General features: G+C 43.9%; 1 protein-coding gene across 3 annotated transcripts in view; it reads left to right on the forward strand.

Moving 5' to 3' along the window:
• Wipf1 (WAS/WASL interacting protein family member 1) overlaps positions 1-24,744 on the forward strand; it is a 104,544-nt gene that overhangs the window by 28,252 nt on the left and 51,548 nt on the right. Inside the window, exon 1 of one of the 3 annotated variants that reach the window (XM_028762883.1) lies at positions 15,985-16,093. The exons of 1 other annotated variant lie outside the window; for it this stretch is intronic. The gene's annotated coding sequence lies outside the window, so the exon portion shown is untranslated. Of the gene's footprint in view, positions 1-15,984; positions 16,094-16,715; positions 16,842-24,744 lie in introns of those variants that run through there. One more of the 3 variants, XM_028762884.1, reaches the window with a different exon arrangement.

Here is a 24,744-nt window from a genome sequence, read left to right on the forward strand (position 1 = left end):
GCGGTGTATCAGTTTTGGCTCCTTTACCTGTGAATTTAATTTGCCACAAGCTCAGTTTCCTTATTTGTGAAAGAAGCCTAGAAATATCCACCCCAAAAGACCATTGAGCGTGGACTCAGAACCTGGGCGAGACAAGATTCTCAGTGTTTATTATTAACTACAGAATTAGACAATGAATGTAAGAGTCTCAGAGAGGGACGAAAAGCAGGGCAGGGGCACAGTGTAATAGAGGAACACTTGTCTAGCAACTACAGAGCTCTGAGTTCAATCCCTAGAATGAAGAGGAGAAAGCAGCAACCAGACAGGACTGCAGATAGACCAAAACAACTAGGGAAAAACCTAATGATCCCAGAAAAGACCCTTTACCTAATCCAAATCCACAATTATAAACGGTGGGCCCAGGACTGACTTTAGAAATGTAGCTTGAAACACACACACACACACACACACACACACACACACACACACACACACACGAATCCAAATGCCTTGTGCAGAGGTGCAAGCTGTCCACCATTTGTTTCCACTTCTTTGCCCCAGCCTGCCTGTGCTCCTCTGCCTGCTTAGCTCTGGGAGCTTGGGTTTGCTACTTGAGGCAGAGTCATTGTCTACAAGCTAAATAACTTCCCATTTTCTAGATTCTTAAATATTTTCATGTAACCTTTGAGCATCTGGTTGATGCATACCCTTAGCAAAAACGAAATGATGTTTTGCCCAACTGATACATTTTAATAAAATTAACGGTTCAAAGGTGACTACATTTTTATCAGCTGTCTCCTTTGTTGTAAATTAATATTTACCCAATACCAATGCAGACCTTCCATTGCTTTGGACTATGACCCCTTCTGATGCAGAAACTGGCTAATTAGAAATATAATTATAGATATTTGTGGCTGGCTTCTAGAAATAACCATGTTTATCAACAAAAGTTCAAGTTCAAAATGTTTTAAAAGGTGTCATTAAATAATCAGTCTTTCTGGTAAGAGGTGGCTTGTGTCACTCTCTCTTTAACCTGGTGCTAGGGACATTTGTGACTTCTTCATTGGCATCATACGGCAACAATAACCCCATGTGACTCCCAAGGCTATGTCATAAAGGGCTGGACTCTGCTTGTTCAGCAGGAATAATGGTATTCAGAGCCAGTACACGTGGGTATGGTGGTGTACACCTGTAATCTTAGCACAGAGAAAGTTGAGGCAAGAGGATTGCCACAAATTCTAGGCTAGTCTGGGCTACATAGTTTTTTTGACCCTGACTCAAAAAGAAAAAAAAAAGGAAAGGAAAAGAAGGAAGAAAGAAATCCATCTAAGGACAGGGGGTATATGCCATAGCTTAGTATAGAATATTTTCTTAGCACACACATAACTTGAAAAACAAAGAAGAAATGAAGTAAAAGAAGTATAGGTGAAATGAAAAAAGGCCCTGTGTATATATCTGCTTGACAATCTTGGTAGAGCTCATCCCGGCCCTCCTCGGCTTGTGCCAGTCATGTGTATGCAAATGAAGAGGCCATCTTGGAAAAGGATTCTCCAACCTAGTGTTCTAGCTTCCAGTGCAGCTGGTGAACCCAGCGGAGTCCACAGTTGTTACAAAGCAGTTACAAAGCTGCCTCCACTGTACTGTTTCTGAGTTCCTGATGACATGTGTGATCCACAGGGGCAGTGAAATGGTAATGGTTTTATACAGCTAGGTTTAGGATCACTTAGTACATGCTAAAGGATACCTGGAGCAGCCAATCAGCAATCTTGCCTGACTTTATAGATGGCTTGGTAGTCACCATGTAACACATTGTATTTGCAAAGGTGTGACTGAAGATCGCCGGTCCCATCAAACTGAGCCATACAAGTACTAGTTTTTTCTCAAGGAAAAATAATCAGAGAGATAGTTATCTTTCATTCATTCATTTTGGTTCTATAATGTCCCCAGAAGTCCATGTGTTAAAGGCTCGATCCCCAGTGATGTGTCCCTGAGAAATGCTGGAACCTTTGAAATGTGGGGCCTAGTGGGGGGCCCTTAGGCCATTGGGAATTATAAGATTGAACTCTTCCTCATTCTCTTTTGCCTCCTGGCCTCAAGGTGAGTTCTGTAGACCTACTGCATGCTCCTACTGTGATGAGATATTGCCACAGCCCCTACTCATGGGTCATGCATTGAAACCCTCAGAACTCTGAGCCCAAATAAACTCCTTTTTTCCTTTTTAAAAATTGGATATTTTATTTATTTACATTTCAGATGTCATCCCCTTCCCCCATTTCTCTTCCCTATAGCCCCCTGTCCCATTCTTCCTCCTCCTTTTTGCTTTTATAAACATTTGAATTACATGCAAGTATTCAGGTCAGTTCTAGGTTGAGGGACTTGCAATACATTAGATGCAAATAGTCAAGAACAAGCAAGACAATAAACACAAATAGTCAAAGAACAAGCAAAGCGATAAACAAAATTCTGTGAACACTCCCATGATCACCGTTTCTAAGGGCCTATAAGAATGATCAAAATATCTGAGCCACTTCCCTGACCTAGCTCATTTTCGTGTCTGAAGCCTACTTCCTTATTCTAGCCTAAAATTTAGATTCCTGCCTGAAATTACTTCTTTGTTCTAGCCTAATGTCAGATTCCTGCCTGAAGCCTACTTCCTTGTCCTTGGCCAATGTCATATTCCTGCCAAGCAGCTCATTTCCTTGTCCTTGGCCCATGTCAGATTCTTGCCAAGCAGCCCCAAAGGCTCTCTGCCTCTCCCCCCTTTTTATTTCATTAACAAGACTGAGCCTGTCTTAGGTTGTTCTGACAAGAATGCCTTCCTTACCCATCATGGAATATGCATTATCAAAAGCAGTGCACTTATGTCTTAGGTTGGTAAGGCTCTGTGCAGAATCTTACCTGTCCTTGGCTTGCCAGCCTGTTAATTTAATAACTTTGTCTAGGGGTCCATTTTCAGGTTCAAGCCATGTACTTTGGCTGCCAACATATTGATGTTGTTAAAGACAAGCTTTAACACGATGGGCAGGAATAAAAGTATTCCCAGGACAAAAAGGGCTAGCATGATCAAGCTATATATGTCATCCTTGAAGCTTGACCAAAATAGAAATACTGACCTCAGACCATGAGTAATTTTATCAGCAGCATCTACCAAATCAACACTCAGCAAAGCAGCATTCTTGAAATGCATAAACTCACTATGTAAAGTTAAAACATCCAAAGAGGTGTTAGAATTATGCCAAATACACTGCAAGTGTCTTTAGATTTTTTCCTAATTATAATGACAACCACTGTAAATTTTAGAACTAACATGAATCCAGTGGTATTTGTCATGACACTCGAGATGGCTCCTGATCCTTAAATTCTGAGCCTCCTTCCGATAATTTGAATAGGATAAAGAGCCCAAATAAACCTTAAAAGATGTCTGTCATCTTAGACGTCTGCTTTAACAATGCAAAGCTAACTGACACATCTAGCTGATGAGTTAACAGATAGTTTGGAGCTGGGACTCATATGAAAGGTGACAAATCCAGGTTCTTCTGCAGTTTTATGGCTTACTTGTAAGGGTGTGCTACTGACACCATGACCAAGGCAACTCTTTTTTGTTTGTTTGTTTGTTTGTTTGTTTGTTTGTTTTTTGAGACAGGGTTTCTCTGTGTAGCCCTAGTTGTCCTGAAACTTACTCTGTAGACCAGGCTGGCCTCGAACTCAGAAATCTACCTGCCTCTGCCTCCCAAGTGCTGGAATTAAAGGCGTGTGCCACCACTGCCCAGCTGACCAAGGCAACTCTTGAAAGGACAACATTTAATTGGGTCTGGCTTACAGGTTCAGAGGTTCAGTACATTATCATCAAGGCAGGAGCATGGCAGCATCCAGGCAGGCATGGTATAGGAGGAACTGAGAGTTCTGCATCTTGTTTCAAAGGCAAATAGAAGGTTGGCTTCCAAGCAACTAGGGTATTAAACTCCATGCCTCAGTGACACACCTACTCCATCAAGGCCACACCTCCAAAGAGTGCCACTCCCTGGGCTAAGCACATACAAACCATCACAAATGGGTAATACTGATAATTTGTGCAACTATGAGCATTGTAAAGTAATCTGAGCCCATAAGGCAGACTAGGCTCTTGCGGTTTGAAGTAGCTGGTGTTTGAGAGGCCCTCGGGCTGACGTGATACATCAGTCCTTCCTTATGGAACTATATGAGTTACCACTTTGTTTACTGGTGTTTATGAATGTGTAATTGATCTGGAAGTTGGAGAAATAGGATATGGCTGATCACAGGGTACATGGTTGGATCCCACAATGCCCAACGACCTGAAAGCTTTTTGTTGCTTCTGTGTAGTGAGAATTCTGGAAGTCTGGTTTCTTAAAAAAATAAAAATAAAAAAATAAAATAAACCAAGAAATATTATAAGAATATGTTTTCATTTTAATCCCAGATGTGGGGATATGGGGGAGTTTTGTAGCAGCTGACTATGACTTGCCTCATGCTCTAGCAGAGGCATGGTTTTGCCAGCTGCTGATAATTTCTGCGATTGTGTGACATTTGGAGTTCTGGGAACTTTTCAGAGGGTTTATAAATGCTAAAGCCCCAGTAGAAGGGATCAATGGTTGTTGGTCTCTCTCCTATCATTTCCTTTCTCTCGTTTATCTAGTGATAGGTGAGACAGGGGCAAGGGATAAAGAGTGGGAAAAAGGAGAACCCACAGAGTAGCAACAACCAGTCAGACCTCTGTTCACTGTGTTTTTAGCCTGACAAGCAATGTGGCTGTGTCTGGCATAGCAACTCCATGGCACATCTGATGTTGGTCAGTGGGGCAGTCTCTGTAGGCTGCAGTTGGTTCCTTCCAGGATATGTGACAATTACCCAGGTCCTCCTGGTATGACCATCTTGACGTTCCTCACTATGTGTCCGTCTGAGGAGAGCCCACAGGTACTCAAAGCACAGTCCTGAGTGAGTATAGATTTGGTGTTTTCTTTTGGATTCTCCCTCTTCTTAATAAAAACATTGTCAGGAAGCACTCTGCTTAACAGTAAAGAGAAAACTGAACGGCCGTAGTGGTTTGGTCATTCTTGAAAAGAGCAGTCAGGGTGGCTGTTCTCACAGGTCTAGAAAATGCTTTCGTATACTGACACGTTAGGAAGATGAGGCTGTTGTAAATGATTAGGAAGGTTGACTTAGACTGAGTCAGCACTTTTTATTTTGAAGCGTGTTGTGTGCACAGCGTAGACCACTGACAGACTGACGTGGACTATGGCTCTTGAGAATGAGGGGTACCTCTGTTCTCTATTGGTGGAAGACAACAATCTTCATTAAAAGATGTCAGCCAGCTCTTTCCCTCGAGGGAGTAAGTACATCTGGGTGGGAGGATGGTCTGTAGCTTGTACTGGTGCCATCAGAGTACAGGGCCATGATCCTACGTAGGCGGGTCCAGAAGGAAGAAAGTGACCCCTGAGCCAAGGCCAGGATGGGCACTGCATGAGGCAGAACACCTCTCCTGCAGTACTTGCCCAGGAGGGCTGACAATCTTCTCATTCACCTTACTGAAGGGAACTGAATTTGGAGGGGCTGTAATAGAAACGGTGCTCATCACAGAGCTGTAAAGTCACTGGAGCGGGGCTTTTTCTCAGCTGCTGTCAGAACAGGAAGAGCCACGTGGAGACAGGCTTCTGGTTCCACGAAGTTCAGTAAGGTTAAAGTTCACGGGTCCTGCTGAGGTAGAAACACATCTGCTCAGTTTTGAGTGCTCTTTCCTGACTGACATCCAGACGGTTTAACAACCTTTACTTAACAGTAAGTCAGTGTGGCCCCAAGCGGAGACAACAAAATCAACTATGCTTGTAAGTCCTAGAAGAAAGGAGGTGTGTTATGGCGAAGCGCTGCCTCTAAACGGAAGCAGACTGGCTGGGAGGCAATAACTAACTCTCCTGGGGAAAAATATTTAGGCCAGATACTTTATCAGAGATTCTGCAGAAAAGGCAAGTCAGGACAGGGTAGACCTTTTAGGCTGGCTAGTCTGAATTATTTTGGAGGACTGCAGGCTGTGGGGGCAGTCCCTGTTTGCCTGGTACTTGGCCCTGGAATGATAAAGGCCTCCTGGGCATCTGACAGAGGAAGTCTGGCTCTGCATTGATGAGTTTGCTTACTAGAGGCCTATTCTTGGCTGAACCCTGGCCACCTTAAGAATTGGATAGCCCTAGGACAGATCTCCCTCAGCTAGAAAGCTTTTGATGTCTTTAAGAAGTTAAAAAGTTCTTAAATATGTATTTGTGTTTGCATGTACATATACACAGTACACAGATGAACTTAAATGGTTATCGTTTATGGACTCTGGAATATGAACACTATGCACCTTTGAAGACTGGAATCCCACCAGGTATGGCAGGATGCTGACACAGCAAGAGTCCCAAGAAGACTGCAGATTCATGTCTCATTTCTGGTCACTCTAAGAGTGTCGCCGTGATATGAGAGGGGGTATGGAATGGCCATGACTATTTCAGTGTTTTCTTTCTCTCTCTGGCCAGAAGAGTTGTGTGTAGGCAACAAACATGTTGCCATGTACACTGCACAGTAATCCTCCAGTCTCAGTCCACAGATGGGTTGTAGGTTCCCCTTTGGTTGGTTGGCTTTTTTTTTTCTTGCTTTGTAACATTAGTTTGTACTTTTAATCAGGCTAGGTGGTTTTTTTTTTTTTTAGCTTTATTTGAGCATCTTGTGTATTTTGTAGCATACTGTACTTGAAAATAATGTATTTTCTTCTATGTGCATATTTCTTCTTGCTGGGAGAGCTTCACACCTATAAAATCTACTTACTTGAAATATGTTCAGGCTTTAATAAACATTATAGTTTATAGTAGTGATTTTCCAATAATGAGGGAAATAGAGTTTATTAAAAACTGGGTCCAGAGAGGGAGATGGCTTAGCTAGTAAATGCACTTGCATGGAATCCTAGTGACTTAAGTTCCAAGCTTAGAACCCACATAAAGATGGAAGGAGATAGCTGCTGGCTCCACAGAGTTGTCCCCTGACTTCCACACACATGTATTGTGGCACACATGCTTTCCCCTCACCGAACACATACACACACTCACAATAATAAGTATGTTTTTAAAAACCCATAAAACTGAAACTTGCAATCAGCGCGATGTAACATGCCACAGAGTCTCTTCCGCTGTCTCTTGCCGTTGTGATTGATGCTCAGTGGTACCCCAAAGTGAAAGTGCAGTCTGTACAAAATGTTCAGGAGACACATCTCAATAAACACACATCATGTTATTAAACAAAGATGGTTGATTATTTCTGTATATAAATTTGTCCTTGGAAGTTAATTGGTGGGTATTATGATATGTTTAGTACCTGAGTATGTCATTGAGGTATATACAACAGTAATTTAGTAAATTTTAGGCATCACCCAGAGTACCAACTTTATTTCCAAGAGCTGATTGAAGGCAAAGGAAATAATAGATGCTGACATACAAAATATGGTGTTTCTCATTCATTATGACTGTTACTAATTAATAAACTCTTGACAGATGTTTGTGTTTTGTAAATTTACTTCCTTTGCAGAACATGTAATTTAGGCTCTCTGCAGCCACTTCAAAATCAAAATCAGAGTCCAGGAAAAAAAAATAGGATAAACACACCAGGTTGGGTTTGATGTTGCTCAGCTGGATATGACCCACACTCTGATTATAACCTGCATAAATCTGAGGCTTCACACAACCAGATTCTCCCTGGAGTCTCAGTCAGAGAACATCCACTTTAATACCAGAAGCCTTAAAGAACACATCTCTTTAATCCAGGTTTTTCCAAAAGGCACTGAGTAAGTGTTTATAATACACAAACACTTCCCCAAAGTTCAGTGAGGATACCTGTTCTTCCTTCGGAACCCATGGCTGATTCTAAACCTGGTTTTATTTAACCCAACCACATGGCTTCCCATTACCAATGTTGCTTTTCTTGTCTATTTATCATGGGGATGTTGTAATTCATGTACCATTTTCTTCCTTGGTTTTAGTCGGCTGCAAATACTCCCAAATCTAGGAACAGAAGTGCTGCAGTACCACCTGCAGGCTCATAGCCACTTTGTGGAGCTGACTGTGACTTTCTAGAATGATCTAAACTTCATTCCTCCTAATTCACAAATACCATTTATTGTCTACATGCAAAGCACCCCAGAAATGAAGTTCCTTGCTTGACTAGTTGTCTTGCTAGTCTAGAACTTCCTGAGCTTAAAATTCTCTACTTAGCAAGAATGACACTCCTTTGGTCTACAAGAAAGGTCAGGGGCAAAGTGGTATAAGTTCTTGCCGTGGAACTGTGAGGGTCTGAGTTTGGCCTCCAGAGCCTACATAAAAAGTGTCCTAAAGTGATTGCTTATATTCTAAGCACTGGGAGATAGATGTATTCCAAGTGGAGATGGGAGAGGCAATCCCGAGGCTTGCTGGGCAACCAGTTCAGCAGAATCTGTGAGCTTTGGTCAGTGAAAGACCCCACCTTGGGTGGGGGGAGGGAGAGAGACAGAAATTGAAGAAGAGAGTTGATGTTAATTTCCAGTTTACACGCACATGCATACATACACACATAAACACAATACACATACACATAAACACAATACACATGCACACATACACAAATACACATATACACACACACACAAATACACACACACATGCACGCATGCTTGCATACATGCATGTGTGTTGAGCAGCATATAAATACAGGCATCTTGGTTCTTAGAACTGTCTTGCCTACTTCTGGAATTCTGCATTTATTGGGATTCTTACTCACTCTGGATGACAGGGTTGGTTTATTTTTATGACTAATAATAATGATTTTTATTCCTAATAATTACATAATTATCATTTTGAGAACACTCATGTTTTCATAATTCACTTTTAAAATAGGGACTTTCTAAGCATTATTTTATCTTTCAGTTTTTTCCCCCTTTTATTGAAAATAGTTTTTTTTTTCTTATATATATTCTGGTTATGGTTCTCCTTCCCTCTGCTCCTCTCCACCTCCATCCCATCAGGATCCACCCCCTTCCTGTCTCTCCTTAACAAATAAACAAAAAGAAAAGACAAGAAAAAAAGCCCACCCAACATTGTGAGACAGTGACCCAACAAAGACGCCTTCAGTTTGCTTTCCGTTGGCATTGTCTCCCGGGCATGCCCCACCCTTAGGAGCAGTTTGTGTCCACAGTGAGACTCCCTTGAAGAAAACTAAATTTTAGTTTTCGAGTCATTATCGGTTGGAGCTAGTGTCTGTCGAGCAAGTGTCCCCTTTAGCTCTAGGGCCCCACCTGGAGGAGACCTGTGTAGACAGCATGACTTTTCTATGTCCCTAGCCAGTCTTTTTATGAACAAAGGAACTGGCCATTTCTCTTCTGTCTTGATTAGCAATAAAGATGAATGAACAGCTTGGTTATTTGCAGTCCAGTTCCATAAGGTTGAAAAAAGCCAACTTGGTTTATGGTGTCAGATCCTGCGGCATGCCAAATAGTGGCCAGGCTAGGTAGGGAGGGCTCTGGCTTTGGAAGCAGATGGTCCAAATCTTGATAATTCCAGCCTCCATTACATTGCAACCACACAATGTTCCACTGTGTGGTGCATCATCAGGAGAACTCTGCTGACCTTTCAACTTCCCTTTAACTGTTCCAAGGGCTCACAGATACGGTGCATGTAGTCTTTTCAAATGAATACTAAGGGCAAAGCCTTTGAGTGATGTAATGCCTCAAAAATCCCCCCACGGTTTCTGAGGGAAGCAGCTGCTCTCGGGTCTGTCCGAACAAGCTGACTTACACTGTGAAGCTCTCTAGCCAAGTGCTTCGTGGAGCTCAGCTTCTTCCTAGACAACCCAGGGCAATGTGCATGGACTCTGGGCTTGCTTCTCCCGGAGCCTGAACAGCAAGAGGACAGTTTGCACGTGCGCAGGAAATGACACTGGATGTCGTCAGAAGCTTTGGTATCAAATCCCAGTTCCACCACTTGTTTACTGGTTTGGAGGAAATCCCTTTAATTCTTGAAAGGCTGCTCTCTCCATTTGAGACAATAAACGTGAATAATTAAAACGGATCTAATTAAGCTTAAACAAAAGCCCCGTTATCTAGCAGTCTATCGCTTCTTGGTGGTCCTACCTAACCAGTTTCTGAGCAGAACATCAAGTTCCTGGAAGATATTTCAATTGTTCCTAGACCTCTAGCCCATTTCCTTCTTCACTGTCGCTCCAGTCTGTGAAAAATTAAGAAAGAAATTTAAATGTTAGCTGTCATTCAAATGTACACATTGAAAATATAAAACACACACACACATACACACACACACACACACACACACACACACACACACACACTGCTGTACAACCAACACATGCATTTCGTGGCCAGAATTTCTTCCCCCAAACCTAGTCATACCAATGCTTAAACGAATGAAAGCTACCTCATTTCTAGAAAAGAGAAGTTTATAAGGTAAACATCTGACTTCTTAGCTGTCCATTAGGAAAGTCAGACTAATGGCCGCTTTTCTCAGTTGCTTTCCTTAGCTCTTTAGAGGATGTGTTAGCATTCCTGTGATCCTGCCTCATTCTAGAGCGAATACCTTAGCTGGTGACTCTAGTAATGAGGAGTGGGGTAGTCAGAAACACCTTGAGCAACCTCCCTCCTGCAGACACGTCTGCAGGTTGTCCTAGTGTGTGTGGGCCTCAGAGGCTAAAGTTTGCAGAGATTTTTTTTCTCCAAGGATGGTCTTGGCTGTGTCCCAGCCTTGGCTTCCTGGCTGCTTCTCTACTCCACACTTGCCCACACTATTGGTTAGAACTATAGTCCATCCTCCATACAGGAAGGGAGGAAGTTAATGGAGACCTTGCAGTCTGTCCTCTGATAGCAATTTCTAGAGCCTGGTGTAGTGATACTCCTGTAATCCCAGCCTTTAGAAAGCTGAGACAGGAGGATTGCAAATTTGAGCCCAGTTTGGGCTTCCCTCATATAACTGTCCCATCCCTCATATAACTCCAAAGAGAACAGTGTCTGGTGCTCTGTGATGTCACCCTTTGCTCTGCCATTGTTATTGCTAACACAACGTTATCATTTCATTTCCTGTAAACTGTGACTTTACCATTACCAGGATCCTGCTGACAGTGCGCTGTCACTCACCCAGAAAGGCCGCATATATTTGACATCTAGAGAAAAGTATAGATAGGATTTCTAAACCATTAAATTGAAAGCACATGTTCATGGTCAAGGTTAGAGGATATTATAATAATAAAAAGCACAGTAAGTCAGCAAAAATTAAGAAAAGGGGGAAACTAAAAAGGAAATAAAATAGTACAGATACTAAAAAGGGAAACCAACTGTGTAGATTAAGTTCTTCTAATAAAACCACTGGGTCTCAGATACATTAAAAAGATAATCAAGATGTAGTTCAATGGTAAAGCACTTGTCTACCATGACTGAGCCTTGTGTTCAACTCCCAGCAAAGGAAGAACAAAAAACTCACTGGCTGTTTGCTCTCTTCAGGGTTGTATGTCAATTAACGTTACACGGGAATTCATCAGTAGGTGGTAAATGCCAACTAACGAAACAAACGTAGGGATGGAAACTTTAGTGTTAAATATAAAATACTTCACAAAAGTATAAGTCCCAGAGGGAAACTTATCCACAGTGAACATGAGTGTGACTGTCTTACCATTTAATTAGATGAAGCAAAATCTCTTAGTGCAATTAAAACAGTGAAACACATGAAACATAACTGAAATGTAAAATGCAAATAAGCTCATAATCATATCAGATATACAAGAGAGTCTTTGAAAGGATTAAATACTGTTTTAAAAACTTTTTGTTCAACTGACCAGAAAGAAAGAAAGAAGAGAAAATTAGACATGATTTGTCCATATGTAGCAACAGAAAAGTGTTGAAACTTTGTTGGTATTTTTTGTGTGAGTGTTTGAGAATTTAAAAGGCTTTTACTTATAACACATGAAGTGCAACCTATCTGTGACCACAGTCTAATGGTTTACCATGTGCACATAATGTGAAATGCTGGGGTCAGGGTAGCTGGCGCATCCATCATACATTTCTCCTTTGTGTTTCAAGCAAAAGTCTTTCCATTGTTCTCTGCTTTAAAAATTACACAATTAATTGTTGTTAGCCACAGTTGCTGGCTATGCTAGAGGACTTTGAGCTTGTTCCCCCATCCAGAGGCACCCCTGTATCTATTGGACTTCTTTCGCCATCTTCTGTCACCCTCCCCAGCCCCTGTAAGCATCAGTCCATCTTCTGCATCCTTGCATTGAGGTCTTTTACATGTGATGCCTTCTGGTTCCCTGTACATTGCAGCAAGTGTCGAGATTTCGTTCTTTTCTGTGGCTGAGCAATGGCGTGTATGTATGTATTCCACGTTGCCTTCTGTGGGTAGACAGCCTGCTTGACTGTTGTGGGGTGAGCGTGGATTGATGAGCATGGGAGGACAGGTGTCTCCTCAACAACATATCCCTTTCCGTGATAATGGCAATATTGGATTTTATTGGGGTTTTACTTTTAGTTTTTTTGAGGAAACTCTGTGCTGTTTTGCATAATGGGTGAACTACTTTGCATGCGCACTAACAGTGTATGAGAGTTCCCCTTTGCATCCCCAGTCAGCACTTGGTATTTTGTTTGTTTGTTTGTTCGAGATAATAGTCATTCTAACTGGAGTTAGATGATATTCCATTGTGGTTTTGATTTGCATGTCCCTAGTGATCAGAGAGAACTGAGCACGCTAGTTGGCTTCAGACTCATCAGAGGACACTGGACAGTTTAGTGACTCTAAGTTTGGTTTCTTGTAAGTAAAGTAGAGATGGCCATATCTAACTCACAACTTTGCAAGGACAATGAACATCTATATGTAAAGTACTTAGCTGGATGTCTACACGTGGCAATGATCTGACAAATGACTGATGGAGACACAGGTCTGGGTAGCAGCATGTCTTCCAGCCTCTTGTGAGTGCTGGGTTGTGAAATGATTAGGCACCGTCAATGCTTCAGCACCTTTTACATAGGGATGAGACAATGAGCTGTTGTGATGACCAGGTTCTGCTCACCTGAATGAAAAGGTTGGACATTTTGTCTGTGTTCATTTGTGAGGTGTGGCAGTGGTGAATGGTTGGGTTATTCTCTACTCTGGAAAAAAAAAGCATGGTTCCCCCAAAACAGAAGGAGTGGAGCATCTGGAGAAAAGAATGGTGGGCTGTGCTTGTCTGCAGTGGGGAAGCAGGAGCAAGGGTCCTTACCTCACCGATGTCCCCACCACTGCCCCCACTCCTGTCCCCACCCCTGTCCCCATCCTTATCCCTACTCCTGTCTCCACCGCTGCAGGCATGTGCTCCTTGGCCACCAGGCAGGACTTCTCTGACTCTGTGGCAGTGCCACTAGCTCCTCAGGTGTGGAGTGAAGAAGCAATCACTAGAATCAGAAAGCAAAGCCTTCACAAGAATGTAATGCTCAGAACTTGGTGTGAATTTGTGATTTGAGGTAAATAGACTGTATCTAGTAGTGGTTAAAAATCCTGCATTTTTTTTTAAATCTGTAGACACTATGTACCTGATTACCTTCATAAAGATGCTTGTTCAGTTGGGGGGAAATGAGGGAGGAGAGTTAATTGATGTTCAGTAGTCCCAGTAAGAGTTAATTACCCTCTGTTTCCCTCGCCCCAAGACAGCATCAAATGTAAGATAATTCCTTAGCTTTTAGCATACTTTTCTTTGTTCCAGAAAATATCAGCTAAGGACTTGAGTTAATATTTCAATATCAGCTTACTAATTATTCCTTACATATACTATTAAATGTTAGTGATAGAGGGGCCTGAATAGATGGGCTTTCTCTATGCTCTCAAACTTTCTATAGCTTTTCAACTGCTCAAAAAAATAAAATCCTGCCTCACATAGAGCTCTTACTGTTTCTCCGCCATGAAGTTCTTCGTGGTGCACGTCTTTAATCCCAGAGCTTGGAAGGCAGAGGCAATTGAATCTCTGAGTTCAAGACCAGCCTGGTCTACAGAGTGAGTTCTAGGACAGCCAGAGCTACACAGAGAAATCTTGTCTCAAAAAAAAAAATCAAAACAACAAACAAACAAACAAACAAAATCCTAAAGATTACAAGTTGGGGGAGATAGCTCAGGGGTTAAAGCCCTTACCACACAATCATGAGGATTCCCCAAAACCCATGTAAATGTTTGTTGTGAGTGGCATCCACTTGTAATTCCAGCATCTGAAGAGGATCCAAAGAGGCAATTGGCCTGTGAGATTAGTCATACTGGCAAGCTCTGGGATTGATTGAGAGACCCTTCCTTTATAAACAAGGCAGAAGAGTGACTGAGGATGATTACCCTATCAACCTTGGACTGCCACATATGTGTGGATACACATGTATGTGCACCCTGCACGTGTGTCCATACATATGAAAACATACATACATGCACACCACAGATACATGGAAATGGAAAAAATTAAATCTTGAAATTTTTAAATTATATCTTAAACATTTTTAATTTAAAATGTAAAAAGCAGAAGAAGCATCCACATGGAGAAGCCTGATTAGGTGTCTGAAGATCTTTACTGATCCCACACACCACAGCACACGAGAACATACAGACCCACTTAGTAGAAAACAGAACTAGAAACTGATCTCAGACTGTGAGACATCTAAATACTACTATCACATGTTCACATAGAGCCTTACTGTTTTCCTCCACAAAGTTCTTTGCAATGTCTGACTCCAAGATGGTGAAGAGTTACCATTATTCGTATTGTAAAGCTAATGCCATGTCTGTAATGTAGGCAGCCATCTTGGCTCAGCTGGCTAATCCAGATGTACAGTCCAATCCCCAAACCAGCCGACAGCTGTCAAAATGGGAAACCAGTTACTGGTGTTCCTAAAGCCAGAGCTGTAATCATGTGGTGAGACTCCAGAGTCAGATCGTTCTCTGCAGCGTTCATTCAGGGCTAATTTCCTTACTGTGGGGCTCACATGGAAACCACACTCAAGAGTTACATGGGAAGTAGTTCTGACCCTTGACATTTGTCTATAGTTACCTTGCTGAAATCCAAAACCAAAAACCCCTCTTAAAGCATTTTTGAACAAAGAATTGTGCTGGGTGGCCAGAAAGAAACCATTTGGGGGCTTTTCAGAAGAGTCAAGTTGAACAAATTGGAGACGATTCCTGCTGGTCTTGGACATAGTTTTAATCCCACATACCACTTCCTACATTCACAAGTTTCTATGAGTTTGTACCCTCTTGAGAACTGGGGTGACTATCAGAGGAAAGAGGATGGCCAGACAGGAAAGCTAGAAATGGCTCCGCTGGCCTTCTCCCCCGTCCAGGGCAAAGAGGGACATAGCCAGACACCCTTTCTTCTTTTCATGCATCAAAATTACTTAGTCCAGGGAGGCTGACAACACAGTGGCTCTGTTTTCTAACCCAAGAATTAGGGCACAGTGTCTGACAGCATTGCTAAACAGGCTGCATGAACTTGAGACTCTCTCAGGAAGTTCAGGGTGAATGGCCATGGTTGTAGCAGGACCCAGAAACAGGAGCAAAGAGTTGGTTCTGTTCTGCTGGCGATAATGCATCTCCTAGAGGAGAGTGTGGGGACATCTTGGCAACAGTACTATCAAGAGTCCTTCCTTAGATGTCTCTTGGGTGGGCATCAATATCAGAGACCCAACTGCAGGAGAATGTCCAAACCCCAGGCTCTCATACTGGTCCACCCTTTGTAGGTTATGGAACCCCAACTCTAGACTGGAGAGCCTAGGGCAGTGGACTCTCTTTTTCTCTGCTTTCCTCTGTCCCATAAAGTGGGATCTCCCTGCAGTCTTATCTCTTATTTACTTGTGCCCTATGAACACCCAGAAGAGGCCAGGGAACCCCTGTAAGGAGGTGGTCTTTTCTATAGGTGCGGGGGCATCCTGTGTGAGAAGAGCAGCTGGCCGGTTGTATCACATGCCTCTGAGCAGTTAGAGAGGCAGGCAGAAGGTGCTGTGAGGAAGTGCAATGTCACATGCAGCCTCACAGGAAGCTGGCCAGAAGATAGCTGGGGACTGCCACGATCAGCCGGTTTTCAGCGAATTAAAGCAACACAGGTTAGTGCCTTCTGTCTGGAAAAACCCTCCATGGTGGCTCTAAAATACCCACCTGTTTGACTCCCTTCCCTTGAGCTGACTTTATGTGTGTTTCTAATGAAAAGAAACTGTGCTGTCTTTGAATGTAAGAGTCTGTGCAAAGCTGGTAACCACACGTTGTTAGAGGAACAAGCATTGAGCCACTGTGGCGAAAATGAAATTCTCAGAATCGCTGGCTTCCTTGTTTAGAACTTCTATGCCTTTAAAAAGAATAAACTTCAGATGTTCGTTAAATATGTTGTTTCATGGAATGCAGCTAAGCCTCTTCTCATTTTTACTAGCACAAATCTGAAACAGGACTGGTCAGCTTGTGTTTGCAGACATGTGTGGGGCGTCTGTGCAGAGTTGGAGAAGAAATACTGTGGCTAAAAAGCGTGCTTCAAGGCTATGTGCAAAAGCTTCTTGTTTTATGGACTTTTCATCCCATAAAACCTATGAGTTCTTTCGGCTTGCATTTCATGACAGAATAAACTTTTCAGGCCCATACATTTTTTTTCTGTCCCACCCCCTTCCTTCCTTTCCTTCCTTACATGAGCTGTGGGGAGAGAAGAGGGGGGTAGGGTAGCTTGAGTGTAGATGGGGAAGTCCTCAGTTTAAGAAGCAACCCAACCTGGCCTAAAGCTGAGCAGGTTTGGAGAAGCCTCGAGGCTTGGTGGTGATTAGGGCCTCCTGTCCACACTCCTGTGTTTCAGATGGTAAAGAAGATTGGGTGAGTCTAACACAGTGTCAGAAAGGTGGGTGACGGGTCGTGGGGGGTAACTCTCCGGAGCATCTAACCAGCCCGGAGCTGATAATCTGATGGCCACCAGGGGAACACTTCCGCATGAAGAGCAAAGTCAACAGAAATTCTGACAAAGTAACCAGCTGCTTCCAGACCTGTAAAGAGCAAGGAAAATGTCTCAAGTCTGAGTCAAGAGGAGGAAGGAGGTCATGCAAAGCATTAGAACAGCCCAGTTAGCCAGGGAGGTTGTTTTGCTTTTGTTGAGACTGGGGCTGGGACTCAGTAGGTAGAGAGTACTTGTCTGGGGTGCACAAAGCCCAAGTTTGGTGCTGTTAACTGCAGCCCCACATAAACTGGGTGTGGTCGTGCACATGCCTGTAATCTCAGCATTCGGAAGGTGGAGGCTGGAGGATCAGGTCTTTAAGGTCTTCTTCAGTTACATAGTGAGTTCAAAGCCAGTCTGAGCTACAAGAGACCTTGTCTAAACCAAATACATAAACAAATAGCGACGGAGAGAGGGGACTAGGATCAGTTTCCGGTTTCCTCTCTGTCTTGAGTCTGGCTTTAGTTTTCTAACGTGTCTGGACTGAAAAACAACCAGGGGTGAAAGGTTGGTGGACTCGTGTGTTTACATTCCAGTAGTGCAGAATAACCACGGCAGGGATGAAAGTTAAGACTCGGTGTTGGTATGTGCTTGGATTGCAGCCTATTTTCATTTTTTACTATCACGTTGTGCAAGAAAGTGGAGAGGAAGCTGATGTCAAGGGAGGTTCTCTAAGCTGAGATCTGAGCCTCACTGTTTTCCAAAAATTATTCCCTGGTGCTGACAGGGGCAGCACATGATTCCAGCGGGTAGAACAGAGCAGGTCGGGCTTCTCTGCCGTTGGAGCCTCTGGTACAAATAAATGCCTGTGGAGACTGTGAAGTGAGATCTGCCGTAGGATGGCCTCCTTCCTGTTACATGGTGCTACCCTAGAGCAGGGGAGAGGCTTGCGGCTCAGCCATGGCTCGACGTCCCTCGAAGGAAAACTTCTTTGGTTCTCTTTTGTAAAGTTTGTCAGAGAGCTTTGCTGTTCAGGGAGTTTTGTATTATGCTAATCTGCTGTTCATACTAGAAAGGATTTTTTTATTTTGTTAAAATGCTTTCCAGATGGACCTGATGTCTTTTTTTTCTTTCCTTTTTTTTTTCTTTTTAACATATGTATTGATCCAAAAGCTGCTTCCATTTCTTCTGCTCTCTGTAGGCATTCCTTGGCCTGTTTTCTTTCTGCCTCCACTGTGTTAGGGATGCCAGAAAAAGTTTATGAAGAGTTCTCCTTATACATCATCCTGACCTCCAGGCTGGAAGGGGTTTGAAAGAAGGGTGGATCCTGGGTGGCAGATGATAGGTCATGCTGGGTGGGAAAGCACTAGAAACTCTCGGTTCGGCGTCACTGCCAAGTTAAACAGAGTTCTGCTTGAAGGTGAAAAGAGATGGATTGTCATCTTAAAGCTGGAGAGAAAAATGGCCGGCTTGATGAGAGGCAGTATGGTCGCATTGCGATTCTCTAAAGAAAAACTAGGAGTGGGGCTCTCAACCTTCCCTTCCCCTAGACCTGACACATGCAGCATCTTTTTTTTTTTTTTCCTAGAATCCCACTTGAGGTGAGCATAGCACTGTGAATCAATACCCACGGCTGTTTGGGTGGATACTCCTTTACCATTTTGTGATTTCTTTGTCCTAGTGAAAAGTTATTGCTTTGGGACTATCTGACTAGACACTTACCAGAGTATCTGTTTTGGTGTTGTCTGTAGTGATCTTGGCTCCTCTGCACTGCGCTCAGCCTTCATTACGGGATGGATTTTACATTAACATTAGTTTGTGGTTTAATAAGGCTTTTCATCACTGTGACAAAATCTCTGGTATGAGCTATGTTATAGAGGAATGATTGGTTTTGGCTCACAGTTACGAAGGTTTCAGCCTATGATTGGCTGGCTCGTGTATTTGTGTCATGATAGGACCACTGTGGAGTAAGAGAATGGCAAAGGAGAATTCACCTATCACCTATCGATAGCCGGGAAGCAAAGAAAGAGACAGGAAGGGACCTGGGATAAAGGCTATCTTTCTAGCTCACAATCTTAATGGCCTGCTTCCTCGAAGTAGGTTCCACCCGTACTGTCCACCACCTTCCAGTAATGCAACCACTTATGAGTCCATTGTGGAACCAATGCATTGATGAAGTCAGAGCCCCCAGGATCCAGTCACATCTCAACAGTCCTAGCTCTGAACACTGCTTCAGTGGGAGCTAGGCTTCCAAAGCGCGAGCTGTTGGGAGAACTCAGATCAAAGTTATAACAGCTGCAAATGATAGTGGCATAAAAGGAAGTTGTAGGGTTGTAGTAAGGTGTGTGTGTGTGTGTGTGTGTGTGTGTGCGTGTGTGTGTGTGTGGTATATGTGGAAGAATCCCTTAGGGATTTTGTTTTTTCAGCTAAAAGTTGTTACATGAGCTGGATACAATGGTTCATGTCTTTAATCCCCAGCACTTGAGAAGCAGAGGCAGGTGAATTTATGAGTTCAAGGCCAGCCTGGGCTACATAGTGAGCCGCTGTTTAAAGCATGATGAGATGGTATGTTGGACTCTACAATTATTTGAACCATGTTTAGCCTAAGGTGTTGCACATGTATGTATGGACTCATTTGGAGAGGTTGCCCGTGGACACTGCTATTCTCTGTGTGGCAGTACTTTAAGTGTCTTCTTTGATCTCTGGGCCACCAGTGGGAAGACCTGGTCTCCCTTAAGGGCATTAGAAATCTGTAGGAAGTTTCTGACTTCAGAGGAGTGGGTAGATCCAGTGGAGGGGTTGCTTACCAACTTGTACTGCAGAAAGTTGTCCAGAGAGAGCTCTTAAAGGAAAAGAATTGATACTCTAGCTCAGCTTCTCCCTGCACTGGGCCTTCTTGGGGAAATAATACAGTTACCACAACTCATTGAAGTGAACACACTTGAACTGCCACCAGGATTTCTCCCAGAACCTCTCCCACAGAGCACCATGTCTTCCCATCTTCTCTTTGTCCGTCCTCTCTATTTCGTCTCCCAAATGTCCCCCCTGCCACTGCAGGCCTATCACCTTCTGAAGGCTCAAGCCAGAATTTTTATGTGTAGATGATATGTTTCCTCACGCAGCCGTTCAATCCAGAGCGTTAAATGAGACTCTCTGTAAAAAGGGAGCACGGTGAGGCTGCTGAGCACCCTGGAGAGGGTGTGCTCAAGGGGAGGAATCTGGAAAGAGTAATTAGTATGCGATAGATCCCGATGAATCAGGAAGGATGAATAGTTTACTATTTTTTTCTTTTAAGTATTTATAAGGGAAATAGTGGTAAGAGAAGACCTGAAAAAGCCAGAGGTAATTGGCCCTAAAAGGGAGAAACGTTGGGTTATTGAAGAACTGTTTTCCCTTCCTCAGTGCCAGGAACATCTGGCTTTGGGAAGAGTTTAGGAAAGAGACTTGCAGATGCTCTGTCGTCATTTAGAATTCAAGGGGGCAAATAGAAAAGAGATAGACTTTTTTTTTTTAAGAAAAAGAAGAGACTTTAGGACTCTCCTTTTTTAAAATTTGGAAACAGACCCAGAAATGTCAAGTGACCTGACAGATGTTAGACAAGTTGATGAGTGGCACTCAGGCCTAGACGGATCCTAGCACTGGAGTCTGAATACAGGTGCCTCTGTGGCACCTAGAGTCCTGATTCATGCCTAATGAGGGTTCGACCAAGAGGTTGAGGGTTTGACAAAGTAACCTCTGCTTGCTGCTACTTCCTTCTGCATTCTCCTGGCAGACAACAATGTAACTATATCTTGTGGTCAGAAACTTAATCCATCTTACCCAGACGAAGCCTGTGTGTAATGACCTGGTTCCCGAGAAGGAAGGGGGGCACTTAGTAATGGGCTGGGACAGCAAAGACTGACTCTAGTAGACACAGAAGTGGGTCGAAAACTATGACTGAAATCTGTTGTAAAGTATGGATGAGTTTCAGGGTGAAGCAATCCTCGGGAGAGCCAGTCATCCTTAGCACTGATTCCATGGCTGCTGGTCCTCCTTCAGAAACTGGCAGCAGACTCCGTTGTCTCAGGAGAGGAGTCGGCTGGACAGTAGGAGTGCTCAGTGGAAAGAATGGCGTCGCCTGTAGGTTCTCATATGTCCAGCAGCTCCTTGGGAATTTTAATGAGGGTCAGCCATGCTGAGTCTAAGACTAGAGGACCTCTTCTGTGGGGGCTGAATTTGAAGTTGTTAACCTTCGTGTAGACCAGCTCCCATTTGGACTCAGGCTTCTCCTTCCAAACACTCATATAACACAGGTCACATCTCCGACCCTAGAAAGCATGAGGGAATTTACACTCATGAGGGAGCAGGCACTTGTGCCATGGACACCCGCCAGTGTCCTCTGATCCACTCAGTTTTGCCATGGAGATAGCATCTGACAGGTGGAGGGCTCAAGACTGCTCCCCACGTCCCCACGTCCCCACGTCCCCACGTCCCCACGTCCCCGCCTCCCCGCCTCCCCGCCTCCCCATTTCCCCACTTTAGATGTGAGTTGCAAGCACTACCTGTGATTCTAACTCACGGGCTGCAAATTGGCATTTCCCCAACCTCTCCTCAGGTTTGACCAATTTGTGAGAGAAGCTTATGATAGTGGGTGATAGTTGGGTGTGCCCATTGATTATGAAGCGTATCACAAAGGACTCTTGTAAGGAGGCTAGTGTATCACAAAGGACACAGGCTGAAATGTGGGAGAAGAAACTTGATGTGTCCCTTCAGTAGAAATCTCCACTGTCTACCCTCCAGCTCTTTCCCTATCCTACTGGCTTAGTAGAAGCTTCATTGTAGAGATAATGTTCCATGTAGACTGACCAGGGAAACCTGTCTGTTCAGCGTTCTTGGCCTTTCTAGGCAGCAATTCTGCCATCCAGGGTGTGGGGCAGGGAACTCTTCTGACTACTGTAGGGCAGAGGCAAGTCAGAGAATTCCTTTGTGGCCGCTTCCAAGAGTAAAAGGCTGGAGAAGATTAGATGTTTCATGATCCTCCTGGGGAAGTCCTAGCTTCTGGGGCCTGTCTTGGTCAGGAACTGCAAATGAGAACCACAGGTTGTACCTTTTAACAGCACAGCCACTCCTTAGGTTCTTCCCTGGGACCTTCCCAGCAGCCACTTCTGGTGTCATTTTTCATCCTCTGTTCTTCTCTAAAACATCCCAAGCCAGCTGGAGAGATGGCCCAGTGGATAAGAACACTGGCTGCTCTTCCAGAGGACCCAGATTCAATATTAGCACCCACACAGCTCAGAACTGTCTGTAACTCCAGTCCAGGGAGATCCAGTGCCTTCTATTAACCTCTGTGTGCACCAGGTACACACCTGGTGCATACATACATGCAGACAAAACAAAACCTATACACATGAAATAAATGAAATACTGCAAGCGGGGAGGGGACACTCAGGGTCAGTGTTGAAGGTTTCCCCCAGTCGTTCTTCAGCACTGATTCAGGTAGACTGGCTGACCAGTAAGGCCCAAGGATCCTCCTGTCTAGCCTCTGCAGCATTGAGGTTACCAGCAGGAACTGCCACATCAGGGTTTTAAAAGTGGGTTCTAGACACTTGAACTAAGGCTCTCAGGGTTGTGGAGCAAGCACTTTGTCAACTGCCCCCACACACACACACACACACGTGTTACGAGTAAAGCAGACAGGACACACGCAGGCCCTGCCACTAGAACTCACAAGGCCCTTTAGCTTTATTACGTAGTCAGGTTTGTTTTCTGCTTGCTTTTTTCCTCTCTTTTCATTCCCCTACCCCTTTCCTTCCTTTCTTGACATTTCCTCTTAATTCAGAAACATTTATTGATCACTTTCCTCGTAGACCTTCTCATCCAGTTGGAGGCCGTGAACCATAAGCAGTATACCTAAGAAACACTACATGATTTTTCATTGTTTTTGAAACAGCGTCACTCTGTAGCTCAGACTGGTCTCAAATTCACCATCTTCCTGTCTCAGCTTCCCTTGTATAGGGACTACAGGTATGCATCACCATACCCAGCTTTTATAATGCACACTTTTAGGAGGTTAGAGAGTCGTGAGTACTGAGTAAACAGGGAAGGGAAAGAAACAGGACAGTGGTGGGAGTGTGAGTTCAAATGAGTTGATGAGGTTGATGCTTGTGAGAAGACAGCACAGACCTGGAAGGAGTAAGAGAAGATGATACATAGGTAGATGGAGGAAAGCATAGGACAGAGGAGGCAGGAGCATGCCTGGCATGCCCAAGGAATAGCCAGTAGCCACTGCCACTCAGGCAGAGAAGGGAGAAAGCAGATGTTGGAAGCAGAGTGCTGGAGGTCCAGTAGGCCAGTGGGGATCTGTCTCTCATTCAAAATGAGAAATAACTTTAGAGAAGTCCGGGAGCTGGAGAAGTGCCATGGCCTTACTGTACTGTAGGCTGTGGGAGGGAGAGAGGGAGAGAGAAACGGTTAAGAATCCCGGGTGCTGCACCAGGGAGAGGGGGGGCTGACAGACCTGGGGAGGTGCACAGCCAGCACAATTGAAGGGAAACAATAAGAGCAGCTAGAGGAATGGCTCCCAACACCATGTGGTGTGGATCACAGCTACCCAAGGCCCCCTACTGGCCTCCTCAGGCATAGCACTCACATGCACATAACCCCCCCCACACACACACACACATAATTAAAAATAAAATCTAAAAAGCAAAATTCAGTAAGATTAACTGTTGGGTTGAATAACATTTGGAGGAGAGAGGAGTCAAGGAAGATTCCTAGAAATTTGGCCAAAAGCACATGAAAAACAGAAATGTTGTCAAAAAACAATGAAGGCAGTGTGGGGTGGGGGTTAGGGGATGGGGGAGGCTGTGCAGCAGGGGAACATCAAGAGTTCAGGGTTTATTGAGTTCGAGATACCCGTTGGAGGTCCATCCACGTGGAGAGTTGGGTATACCTAAAAGAGGGTTCTAGAAGACACCGACCACTCTTTCTCGGTGGTCTCAGTAGTACAGTGTCACTCCAGAGTGACCCTGTGACCCATGAAGCACTTGTAGAGGAGGTGGGCAGGGCTGGTGTGGTGTCTTGTGCAGCCTTTGTTTTCTGAGTGTCTGCTCAGAGAGCTGGAGCTCTCGGGTAAAGTGGGAGAAAGCGCGCTTCTTGTCACAAGCCTTGTCTTTAACTCCTTAATCACCAGCCAACTCCATAATATTTGTTTTAAGGAACCAAAGTCTGTGTTTTAACAAAACTGGCAAAAGCACTGACTGACCAAGTCCAGCCTTCCCCTGCTGATGTGGAAACGGCAGTGAGACTTGTCAGATGGCCCCAGCCTTTACGTTTATATAAATGTGCTAAAGATAATTGGGACTGTGTTTGTCACAGACATTGCGCAGTTCTACAATTTCAGGGAAGTAATCTTAAGTTATTTTCCTATGGAAAAGGAGATATATTACATCATTCAGGGAGATCTGAGTTTTCACAGATAAAGTCAGAGTCCACGCAAAACTTTTAGCTTACATTTTCACATTTTGCTATTAACTAGCTAGTGTGAAGCCCACTGTGAGGGTAATTACTAGTAATCCTAGGATTCGGAAGGCAATGCCAGCGGGATTGTGAGTTTGAAGCCGTCTACACATCCCGAGTGTATCTCAACAAACAGACAAACAGAAAGCAGCTTATACGGACAAACCCCAACTATTTAAAATGAGGGCTTCATTAACACACTGCAATGATACTGGCATTTCAGATTAAGTACTAAATTCTTACTGCTGCTCTCAAATACCAAGAGCACATCTGTCACATCTCTCTGTAAATTATCTCCTTTGGATCTTCAACCTGCATCCGAGGCAGGTGCTGGATGAGTCTTGTTTACTG

Source organism: Grammomys surdaster, unplaced genomic scaffold (assembly GCF_004785775.1).
Source record: "Grammomys surdaster isolate TR1022 unplaced genomic scaffold, NIH_TR_1.0 136, whole genome shotgun sequence".
Lineage (NCBI taxonomy): Eukaryota > Metazoa > Chordata > Mammalia > Rodentia > Muridae > Grammomys > Grammomys surdaster.